This window comes from Haemorhous mexicanus, chromosome 3 (genome assembly GCF_027477595.1).
Source record: "Haemorhous mexicanus isolate bHaeMex1 chromosome 3, bHaeMex1.pri, whole genome shotgun sequence".
Lineage (NCBI taxonomy): Eukaryota > Metazoa > Chordata > Aves > Passeriformes > Fringillidae > Haemorhous > Haemorhous mexicanus.
In genome coordinates, this window is record NC_082343.1 from 116,944,185 (window position 1) to 116,956,694 (window position 12,510).

Here is a 12,510-nt window from a genome sequence, read left to right on the forward strand (position 1 = left end):
TGAGTCACGTGCCTCCAAAAGGATGGTTTCACTTTCACACTCTGCTACAGTAAAAAGCCTGATTTCCAGGAATTACCCTGCTGGATTTGGAACACCGATGGGAACCCCCCCACCCACCGGATGGCCAGGGCTGCATAAAAAGGGGCTGGGATGGGCTTCTCCCAGCCCGGGAGCTGCCGGGACCGGAGGGAGAAGGTAGGGGATGGGGATGGGGATGGGGATGGGGATGGGGATGGGATGGGGATGGGGATGGGGATGGGGATGGGGATGGGGATGGGGATGGGGATGGGGATGGGGATGGGGATGGGGATGGGGATGGGGATGGGGATGGGGATGTGAATGAGCTACAGGGCTGGGAGCCGGGAGCAGCCGGGAGCGGGATCTTGTTGCTCTCCTGCCTCCTGTTCCCGGTGCTTTGCCAGGGCTGGGGAGATGGCAGGGTAGGAAAAGATGAGGCTGAGGGCAGCGGGCGGGAGCTCTGTGCTCCGAGCGTGGGCTGCAGGAAGCCGCCTTTGCTGGCACCGCTTTGGGGGAGCTCAGGGGAGCCGTGTGCGCTGCGGGGGCTGAGCTGGGGGGGGGCCGAGGTCAGAGCGGTGGGAGCGGAGCGGCGGGGGAAAGAGGAGGGATGCAGGGGATGGAGGAACGCAGTGAAGGCTGCAGGGGCGCAAAGGCTGTCCCGAGAGCTGGCAGCGGGGCTGGCAGTGGGGCTGGCTGGGCACAGATCCCCTGCGGATCCCCTTCCCCTCCGCCAGCCCGTGCCCCTCCGGCCGGGAAACGCTCCCCGCAGGCGGGGCCGACCCTGCCCGGCCCGGGCACCCCCAGCCCCGCGCTGGGGCCGGATGGCTGCGCTCCCCTGAAGGCAGGAGCCGGGGGGATCATTCCTTTTCCTGCCCATGCAGGGAGGGTGGGATTCTCCTCTCTTGCAGTCTAAGCGGCACCACCCAGAGCGCTCTGGTCCCTGGGACAGGCCCACAAAGGCAGCGGTGTTCCCAGAGCCCCTTTCCCTGGGACAGGGCTGCGGAAAACACTCTCGGGGGGCTGTTCCTGTGAAACGGGGTGCAGGCATTCTCATGGCAGGTCCTGCTGTCAGCCTTGCTGCTTCCGTCCTTTGCTTCCCAGGAGGAACTCAGTCCCGAGTTATGCCCTGAATGTGCTCAGTGCCTCTCTGCGGGCACTGACACAGTCGCATGGGGCTTTTCCCCTATTCCTGCAGCACTGGGAAGCCGTGCAGGGAGTGCCAAGGGTGCCTGGGGGCAGGTTCAGGTGTGGCTGGGCTGGAGATAATGTTGTTCTGGGCAGCCTCTGCTCCTGAGACTGAGCCAGCACTGGCAGTGCTCCAGTGGGAGAGAATTTGTGGTGGAACAGGGCTGGGACAAGTGGCTCACGTGGACAAGTTCCAGCAGTGACCCTGAGTAACCAGTTCCCATCCTGATCAGGCGTCCTGCACTGAGGCTCTGCTGTCCCGGGAGCAGCTGGACATGTGCCCAAAGAAAACAATTGGTGTCTGACATCCCTCCTGAGCTCTGCCAGCACACACCCAGCTTTGTTCTGCTGCTGACCTGCCCTTATCTGAAGCCAGCAGCTTTTCCTATTTCTGCTGTCCCCCTCCTGTCCCCATCCTGCTGCTGGGAGCACACGAGCAGCTGCTGGGGGGCTCAGTGCCTGCTGGGATCCAAGCCCAGCTGTGCTTCTCCCCCCTCTCTGGGGTCCTGAGATTCCCCCCAGCTGCAGCTGTGTGATGTGGGCAGTGGTGGGACAGGGCCCTGCTGCCTCACTGGCAGGGCTGTTCCCCTGGCTCTGCCCCCTCCTCACCTTGTCTGCTGCCCCCAGAGCACAGATGTTCCCTGGACAGCCTCTCACCCATCAGCACCCCCAAGTCTTTCTCCTCAGGGCTGCTCTCAATCCATTCTCTTCCCAGCTTGTGTCTGTGCCTGGAATTGCCCAGACCCAGGGGCAGCACCTGCACTTGGCCTTGGTGCCCTTCAGGGGCTTTGCTCTGTCCCACCTCCCCAGCATGTCCAGCTTCCTTCTGGTGGGGGAACATGGATGTAGGTCCCAGGTGAAACCCTGCTCTGGTCACCTCCCCAGAAAAGCCCTGAGGAGTCTTTGATGCCTGAGCAGTTGCCAGGAGAAGAGAAGGGTTGGCCTGCAGTGCTCCCCGGAATGAACCTGCCGTACTCATGGGTCACCTTCTCCTGACTGTCTGCTCTTCTCTTTTAGGGTTTCGAGCCTTTCCTTCCTGCTGCTCTTCCTCCTGAGTGCTCAAGGGGTTCCCATCTTCTTCTCCACACCCACCGTGTACCCCAGGCCTGCTGCTGTGCTGTTTCCCCTGAGCTGGGGCCCTCGGCTGCCCGTGTCGGCTGGGAAGCCAAGGCTGGGAGCAATGGGAGCATCTGCTGTGAGGTGGGTGAGGGGAACCAGAGCCCAGAGCCCTTGCACACATTGCCCAAATCTGCAGGGATTCCTGAGGGAAAGCTGCCCCTGAAGGCGGTGGAAGGGAACAGGAACCCAGTCCACGCCCCTTAGATCAATACCTGTGCTGATGACAGTGTTGTGGCCTTGGTGGGACACAAGCCGAATGCTCAGAAGGATTTTTTGCAGGGAATAAATCTCTCTGCTATCCAAGTGAACTGAGACTTGGAGAATTCTCAGAGTTGTGTGCAAGAGTCAAAACCCAAAAGGTTTAAAGGAAGGTGCCCAGTTGAAGGTTTGCAGGCACTTTTCCTCCTGTCACCAGAGATTTTAAGCCCAGTGTCACCGTGGTGGCTGAAGCCAAGACTGTCACCAATGGGCACCTGCCTGACAAGACCCTTTGTGCTAACGAGCAGCAGATCACAGAGGGCACCTCTCTGAGTTGGGTCCCAGCATTTCCAGTCTCTCCTGAAGGGCCACCAGGATGCCCCAGGCACAGCTGTGGGCAGGGACAAGGTGGATTTTCCCCTGCACTGGGGTGGGGCCCTGAGTGTGCCAGGAAGCAGCTCCTGGGAAGAGGCCAGAGAGGGGCAAGGGAGGGGCTGTGCTGGCAGCTGGAGCAGGAGCACAGCTCAGAGCCCCTGGGGTGCATGGGGGGAGAGTGTCTGGGGAGTGTGGGGTGCCCATGGGGTGAGTGTGTGAGCACTGCCTCCGGGTGCTGGCGGCAGCAGGCTGGGCCAGGCAGCGAGCAGGGCAGCCGAGGGCTGGGCAGAGGGTGCAGGATGCAGGCAGGGCTGTGGGATAGGCAGAGGGGCTGTGCCAGTGCTCCAGGGAGCCAGGAATGCCCCTGGCTATCTGCACTTGTGGATTGAGGAGTTCTGTTGGGAGGATGTGGGTGATGGTGAAGGCAGCACCTTGTCCAGGGCAGACTGTGTAGCTGAGTGAGTCACTGTGTGCCTCTCTCTGTGTCTGTGTGTGCATGTGTGTCTCTATTTGTGCATGTCTGTCTGTGTTTCTGTTTGCGTGTGTGTCTCTGTGTGTGTGCATCTGTGCCTCTGTGTTGTCCCTGGGGTACACACTCAGCTTCAGGCTTGATCCTGCAAATAGGAAAGCAATAGGCACATCCAGGGTGCTGGGAAGGAGGCCCTGGCTCTTGTGCCGTCCCAAGCCTGGGTGGGAGCAATCCCCAGGGCCACGGCTGCTGCAGGGCCTCTGCCAGTGTTAGCATTCAGGAACACATAATCACAGATTGATTATATGCAGGTGCTTTTATTGAAGAGCTCTGGGTTCAGGGGTACACAGATGCAAATCTGACCCAACATGGTTTCGAGCTGAACATCTTTTATATTCTATCGTTATATAACTTACATATTAATTATTAAACTTACGTTGTTCTATTGTATACATTGATTTCATCCAAGCATGGATTTCTCGTGATCCCCCTAAAACCCCTAACATAGTTTCTCATGACTCTTTAAACAATACTTCTATCTAATCCCATCTAACAATTATATTATTTATCATATACTGACTACAAAGGTGCAGTTTCACATGATCTAGCAAATACAAGGCCTAACATTTTCCCAGGGCCTACTAAGCCTTTCTTTCTAACTCCCCAATATTTCTATGATTTTAAAATATTTTGCTATCATTTTCCCCCCTTTTAAAGCATTTTCAGTTCACTATAAGTGCAAATGTTTTCACTTGATACAGTCCTTTGTTTCTGAGTTTATACTTGATGTTCTTCAAATCCATGATTGATGTAAAGATTGTCATGGATGCTGTCACGAATTGAAGAACCAGAAGATAGTGGGCGTGGATCTTGTGTCAGTGTCTTTATTATTTTTCGGTTCCAGGATGTTTTCTTCTGTATTTCTCCCTTTAAAATGCTGTAAACTAACCAAATTGCTAAGAATACAATTAGTAAGATTATCACACTCTCAATGATAGATTTAATCCATGAACTCACATTCCACCTTAACCCTTTGAAGATTTTGCCTAACCAGCTCGTAGTCAAATCCTTTTCCTCTTCTTGTGCTTCATGCTCTATTTGTTTCAACTGATTGATGTCATATTCTACATCTGCAGTTACATTTGGGATGTGGACGCAGCAATGATCAATCCATCCCTGTAAAAATCCACACACTCCATGCTCTTTCAAGAGCAGCAAATCTAAAGCCAGTCGATTTTGTGAAGTCATTTTTGTGGTGGCTTGTAATTGTACGTTTAGTTCTTTAAATCCTTCCCCGGTGACTCTTGCTAGTCTATCTACCTGACCTGTAACTTTGTACAACATTTCTCTATTCTGTAGAGAAGTAGTTTACTATAGGACCCAGCAAAGACTCTAGGGCCCACCCAAATTTCACTCCACTAGAGGGATCTTGCCAAGTGTCATCCGAATTTTCATTGTCTAGAACCTCTTGTCTTGTTCTTATCTGTAGAAGTTCATGTTTTCCATTAAAAGGGGACTTTTTCCAAATTGGACATAAAGTAGGGATGCCCAAGGTAATTTCTTTTACTTCCCCAAACAGGCAGATGTATTGTCCAGGTGCCATCACTTGTTGTCCATACGAATTGCCCTGGACTTCAGATTGTACTCCTGGTACATCCTATGACTATTTTGTAATTCACTTTACCTTGTTTATGTTTGATCCCTCTGCAGGCGCAACCAATTTGTAGGGCTATTACCAGGGGTGGCATCTGTTTTATCTCTATAACATCAGAAGTGCAGTCATAAGTTTTATTACATGCCCACCAACTTGCTTTGTCTGCCTTTGTTCTGCTGATGGTAGCAGTGCTCATTACTGCTGGGTCTGTTTCATTCTCAGCCTTCCCATTGAATACACCAAAAGGGTGTTTGCCTTATATTGGAATTTTTGAAGTATACTCACAGACCACTGTCCTGGTTTAGGGCAAATTTGGGAGAGAATCCCCAAAAAGGGCTTCTCCAAAAAACAAACACACACGGCCCCTCCCCCCAACCGGTTTGGGAAGAATTCCTCGGAGAGAGGTGGAAAGAACCTGTTTATTTGACAAGCACAGCACCCCCCAGCACACAAAATGAACAATACCGGATGACACCACTCTTCCACTGCTCTGAAAAAATGACAAATTCAGAATGTCTCTCCTGGGGGTGGTCGCTGTTATCAGTCCCTCCGGCGCTGAGGCAGCTGCTGCAGTCACAAGGTGTAAACTCTCTCTCAGTGTTCCAAATCCCAGTCCGGAGCAGGTTTGGCAGGTCCAAATGGGGGCGGGGGAACAGTCCAGAAAAGAATTTGGACTGTTTAGCTAAATCAACTAATGAGAAGAGGGGGAAAAAAGCACGAGCAAGCAAAGCAGAAGCGAAGCAGAAGCAAGAGCAAAAGCAAAAAGCAGGACAAAAAGCAAAAAAGCAGCACTAAGTCCTGGTGCTATCTGGATGTCTCGCCTGGCTGATAAGAGGCCCAAAACAAAACTTTCACTCTGCCAGTCTTAAAGGCACAGAACATTATATCCAGCATAAATTACACACACACGAATGGGGATAACAGCATCCTAACGTCACCCTAGGACAACCACGCACTGTCCCAAGGCTCTGTCTGACCTTTCTGATCTTTGGCATCACACTTCCATACCAGAGTGGTTTCTGAAACATTCTCTGTAATCTTTTTATAGTGTGGCAGAAAGCATTCCCAATTTGTGATGTCTTGATCTTTAACCCACCACTCTATGATTTGTCCTACCCTGCCATGACTTAAAACACAGTCCCGTTTCCTCAGAAGGCCTCATCCACTCTCCTGTTACTTTCTAGGTTTCTTTGACTATTTGCTTTGACTCTGGTAACAATTGCTTTGTACTTTTTTATTTCAGGTAATTTTGACGTTAAGATTCCCCAACTTATTGGGTCTCTCTCTCTCGGTATTGGCAGACAGGCAGTTATTCTGCTGGTGTTTTGCATTTTGGCAAAGTCTTTGACTAATCCAATTATTACATTCTTGGCCCAAATTGCATTGGAGACCTTTATCACCTGTGTTTCTGTCAGTACTCCCCTCTTCATTCTAGAATGAAGAGTGGTTAGTTGATCTTTTTGCATTTCACATCCCAAAGACATCAATAACCATAAAATAAGCATTGGCACAATTACTGATAACATTCTTGGAACAATTAAACACATCTTGTCTGCAGCCTTGTTGGTTCCACAGTTTACACAGCCCGTAATCCAGTATGGATTTTCTTCACTTGGGTGTAGTGAATCCAGGGGTCCACAGCGGCTACTTTGACTGCTGTAAAGGTGGTCAGCAGTACCTGATGGGGTCTAGTCAACTTTTCTTTCAGCGGTTCTTCATTCCAATTTTTAATGTACACCTCATCTCCTGAATGTATGTCATGAACTGGATTCTTGAGAGTCAGCGGCCTATTCCACGTGAGGGTGTTCCAAAGCCGAGCTCATATCCAGTGTATCTGGTTCTGTCCTCCATGAAGCTGCTTCCATCTGTGAATAACTCCCACTCTGGCTGCTCTAGCGGGATGTCTTTCAGGTCTTCTCTTGCTGAGTGGGTGTACTCTATTACTTCTACACAGTCATGCTCTAATAGGCCTTCTTCAGTTGTGGTACCTAGGAACAAAGCTGGATTCAGAAGGTTAGTTGTCTTTAATGTGACATCATCCTGCTCAGTCAGGACTACCTGGAATTTTATCATCCTGCTTGGAGATAGCTAATGGCCCCCTTTCTGCTCTAAGACAGTGGTTACCATGTGTGGTACATAGACATCTATGTGCCTTCCCATAGTAAGCTTCCTGGCTTCTTATATCAGCATCACGGTGACTGCGACTTCTCGTAGACATGGAGGCCGCCCGGCACTTATGTTGTCAAGTTGTTTGGAAAAGTAGCCCACCGGCCTTCTCCAGGTTCCCAGACATTGGGTCAGGACTCCCAGTGCTAGGCACAGCCCTTCATGTACAAACAGGTGAAAATCTTTAGACAGATCAGGTAACCCTAATGCTGGAGCAGTTGTTACTGCTTCTTTGAATTTTAGGAAGGCTTCTTTCTGTGGTTTGCCCCAGGTGAATAGCTGTGTCTTCTGGGCTTCGTACAGGGGTTTTGCAATCAGTCCATAGTCCATGATCCACAAGCGACACCATCCTGCTATCCTGAGGAAGACTCACAGCTCGTGTAGGTTCTGGGGCTGGGCAATGGCACAAATAGCCTGGATAGGGTTAGTACCTAGTTTTCGTTGCCCTTGTGAAATTTCACATCCCAGGTAGATCACAGTCTGTCAGGCAATTTGTGCCTTTTCTCTGGATTCTTTATAACGTCCTGTCACGGTTTGATGCTGGCGCAATGTCAGTGCCTCCATTAAAATACCTTCTCCCTGGTGTCTACTATGAGATTGATCAGAAATAGAGCAAAGCAGGCTCCAACTTAGGAATAAAAGGAAAAAAAAAATTAACTTACAATACATAAAAGAAATACACAGAACTTAGAATGAAAACCTTCCAAACATTCCTCCTCTCTCCACCAAATTTCCAACACATCACAGTAAGACAAAACCTTGGATTCTCAATTCAGTTACCACCGCTCAGATCACTAACTCTCAGTCCATCACCACTCTTCAGATAATCAATTCTCAGTTCATCAGGAAGAGAGGAGTTTTTCTTGTACCATAGGCTTCCCCAGGAAACACAGTTGAAACCTCTTGTGTTTCCATGTCACACATGGCACCGCCCAGAGAACATTTGCCATTATGACATCTTCCGTCCATGTAAAGTGCAGTCTTGCTTTGGGAAGACAGGTGCCTGCTAAAGAAGGCAGGAGCTTCCCCTGAAATGGAGAATGCAAACCCTCCCCACCCCTCAGAATTGCTATGAATTTTAAATTAAGGGACTCTCAGGCAAAAAATATGGAAGCAGGAAATAACAGTTCTCTAATAGGGAAGGGAAAAAAAAACCCCATAAAAAAGGATAAAATAAAATGATGCAGTACACTAGAACAACACTGACAGAGTCAGAACTCAAACTGACACCCTGTTGGTCAGGGTGTTGGTAGCAGTCCAGTTGGAAAAGTGGCTGCAGTCCTTCTCCTGCGGTGTCAGGTGTGGCTCTGTTGGAGCGGGGCGTGGGTGGGGGGGGTGTCCTGTAGAGAAAGGGTGTTATCTTCCTCCACAGATCCGTGGAAGTAGAAGCAGCTGCTGTTCCTCTGGAGAATCCAGTGGAGAAACACCCTGCTGGGGTGTCAGAATCCCCAGATTATATCTAGATAGCAATGCTTGGCTCCTCCCTCTGGGCAGAGCATCTCACAATGGGATGTTATAGTTCTTATCAGTCATGCAGTGACATTCAATAGCTTGTTATCAGCAGATGTCCCCTGCCGAGGGAGGAGTGATTATGATGACTCAGGGAGAGAAATAAGGAGAAATTGCCCACTTGACACCAGACAACTGCCATACAGATAGTAATAGAATACATCTTGCCTTGCAATCTGGAACAAGTGCTCTCACCACTGCACATGGACCAGAGCTGCTTCTAGGGTTTCCTTTTAAGGATGCTATGCTCAGTTCTAAAAAAAGCCCAGTCTCTTACTTTTGGGGCACCTCTCCCACCCAAATTTCATTCCCTGGGGCCAAGAGGTCTCAAGAACAGAGATCTTCTCCTTCACTGAAGATCAAAGGCACCACCACCCTCCTCACCCTTTGGCTCTGTTCACGCAGTCCTTCACATCACAACACTGCACTTTCTTGGCTCCGAGCCATTGCCTCCCCCTAAATGCAGTCTCTGTGTCACAGGAAAAATGGTTCTGTCTATGGCTATATAAGAAAAGTCCAGCCAAAAGCCAGTCCATCATCTCCTCCCACCTAGGATTCTTCTGAACTTCTCTCGGACATCTTTCACTTGCACAAACTTGCATCACACTTGCCCATCTCCGGCTATTTCATCTCTATCTCTCTTCTCATTCAGCTCCAGGAAGATCAGCAATTGTACGGTTTCCATCATCTAAGAAAAGGGTTGAAATCTCAGGCTCTACCTGTCTAGAACTCCCATGCTGACCCTGCCGGGCACCTTCTCGCTGCACACCCCCCTTTCTCCTTCTCAGCCAAGCTGTGCTATCAAATTTTAAGGTGGCACAAGCAGAGGCACAGGCTCTCTCTCCCGGTGGGGGGGGCTACCTGATGCCTCTCAGTGTTCCTCCACCCTTCCATCCTGCAGGGGCCTTTACCTCCCTTCTCTGTCCAAGGCCCTGGCCTACCTCACTCAGGCCTCGTGGCCTCCCCTCCCCCACCCAGCCCATGGCTGAGCAGGGGAGGTCTGACCTCTTTTCACAGACCAGAACCAAGAGAGCTTCCTCCTGAGAGTTCTCAGCTTTTAACTCTCCTGTGTTCTCAGAGGCGGATCTATGTTCTCAGTAGCCACACCAGGTGACATTATTCAAATCTGAGCACTGATTGGTTTGACCACAGCATCCCAAAAAACTCACTTCCTCTCAAACCAGGACATTTCCTATTCCCAGTGAATTTAAAATCTCAATTGTTACCTTTATGCAGGTTGCTTTTTCTTCTGCAACCATCAGTATATCATCAATATATAGCAACAACAGGTATTGGTCTCTTGGTACTTGCCCATTCTCAGTTCAAATCTCCAGCCCCTTCACCACTTGGTATCCAAAGAGGGTCGGCGAGTTCTTGTAGCCTTGTGGAAGTTGTCTCCAGGTAAACTGGGTTTTTCTTCTGTTCCCTGGATTTTCCCACTCAAAGGCAAGCAGTTTCCTACTTTCTTTGTCAAGGGGTATGCAAAAAAAGGCATCTTTTAGATAATAATGGTAAACCATTTCTATATCTCTTTTATGGATGTCAGCAATGTGTAAGGATTTGCTACCACTGGATAAATGTCCTTTGTTATTTTGTTTATTGCTCTCAAATCCTGTACTAATCCATACTCACCATTTGGTTTCTTCACTGGAAATATTGGTGTTTTAAATTCTGATTCACATTCCGCTAGAATTTGGTATTTCAAGAATTTATCAATAACCTTTGCTATTACTTGCCGTGCTTCTGGTTTTATGTGATACTGTTTGACCTGTACAGCTCTCGCCCCTTCTTTTAACTCTACATGCACTGGCTGTGCCAAGTTAGATTTTCCTGGTATGTCTGTTTCCCATACAGAGGGGATCACTGCATCTTCTACTTCCCCAGGGATAGAGGGGACCGTTTTTTCTTTGATCATTAAAATTTGTCCCGTCTTTGATTCAGGTATTTTAATTAAAAGTTCCCCGTTCTCAAAGGTTATTACTACGTCAAATTTCGCCAGCAAATCCCTCCCTAAAAGCAGAATTGGACACTCAGGTACATGCAAGAAATTAATGTGTTAAAACCTTGCTCCCAAACCACAAATCTAAGGGTTACAAGAATGACCGATTTTCCTCCTTCCCTGTGGCCCCAACTATTGTTGTTTGCTCGTCCTCAATTTGCCCTTGCAAATCATTTAGTATAGAATACATGGCCCCTGTATCCACCAGAAATTTCAACTCTCTATCACTTAATAGTAAAGTTACTAAAGGTTCCTGCGTGGATTGATTCATTTCTAGTCAGCTGTGATATTCTCCTAGTACCATAGCCTTGGCAATGTCTTCCTGCTGGCACTGATTGCCCTGGTTAAGCTGGTTGTTGGGGTTGCTTGGGCATTGTCTCTTCCCATGCCCCTCCTACTTGCAGTACGCACATTGATTTAAGCTTAACCCTTGCATGACTGGTCCTCCGCTGTCCCTGCCAAACCCACCTTTACCAAGTCCACAACCACCTCTCAGGTCCTCCGAAATCTGGGTTCCCTTCTCCTTATATTACTGCTAAAAGATTTTGCTGCTGCCTTTTACCAGCCTCCTTTTCCCTATTATTTTATACCTTCCAGGCTACCTCAAGTAGTTTATCCAGATTCCTTAATTCCTCCCCTTCTAATTTTTGCACTTTCCTTCTGATATCATCTTGTGACTGCCCAGGAATATGAGAGCGAGTTGAATATTCTCTTGTCCTGTGTCTATTTGGAGATCTGTATATTTTCTTGCTGCCTCCTTAAGTATTTCCAAAAACACAGTAGGGGATTTTCTTTTCCTGTCAGACTTCATACAGTTTAGACCAATTCACAGTTTTAGGTACAGCATTCTGAACTCCTGTCTGGACCCACTCCTGATATTTCTTCAGCCTCCGCATATGCCCAGGTGCATTAGGATCCCACCCTGGATCCTCAGTTGGAAAATTATCATCTAGAGTTCCTGTTATGAGTCCATTTCTGATATCCTCCCTTGCCCACTCCTTGGCTGCCTTAAGTATCATCTCTTTCTCAGTAGAATCCATTAAAGTATGTAATATTGCTTGTATATCATGCCAATCTGAATTATGAGTTTTCATAACCATTTTTAGGACCCGTGCCAATTTATCAGGATTTTCCCTATAAGTCCCAGCCGGTTGTTTCAAAATTACTAAATCCACAGGAGAAAAAGGCACTTTTACAAACACTGGCCCCTCCACTCCTACTCCTTGTCGCAAGGGAGAAATCACAGTCTGCTTTTGTCTGCCCAGGTCTTTTCTAGCCAAGACCGGGCAAGCTTTGACCGACTTTGAGTCCTGTGAGATACTGGTGTCACTGATTCACCTCTACTATTGCTATCTCCTTCACTTACATCCTCCCCCTTCCTTGTATCACAGATTTTGATCATCTCCCGAGGAAGAGAGATCAGGTGACAGCGGGAGAGGAGGATAAAAGAGAAGGGTGAAGTAGGACTGGGCAAGATAGAATTAGGTGAAGTAAGAGCAGATGGTGGAATAGGGGCAGGTGAAGCAGGCGGGATAGGGTTAGTTTCTCTTGGTCTTGTTGAAGCTACCTGTAAATCAACATCTGTATCGTTTTTCCTACTCAGACTTACTTTCAACACCAAGTGTTCCAGATAACGTTTCTTTTTTACACAAACCCCACACTTATCACTTGCAGATGCTCTAACCACCATTAATCCACATTCAACCTGCCATCCTGGCTTACCTCGCAAATAGAAAAACAAATCAACATATGGAACCTTGTCCCATTTTGCTTCTTGCTTATAATATGACATCAACTGCAAAATGGTGTTATACTGCA

At 48.7% G+C, this 12,510-nt stretch overlaps 1 protein-coding gene across 4 annotated transcripts in view; it reads left to right on the forward strand.

Annotated features, from left to right (window-relative positions):
* Positions 1-12,510, forward strand: part of LOC132325622 (interferon-induced very large GTPase 1-like) — a 51,533-nt gene continuing 39,023 nt past the window's right edge. For 2 of the 4 annotated variants that reach the window (XM_059843151.1, XM_059843153.1), the window contains exons 1-2: positions 27-195; positions 2,221-2,403. The gene's annotated coding sequence lies outside the window, so the exon portion shown is untranslated. Of the gene's footprint in view, positions 196-2,220; positions 2,404-3,495; positions 3,813-12,510 lie in introns of those variants that run through there. The other 2 variants (XR_009485990.1, XR_009485989.1) reach the window with 2 other exon arrangements.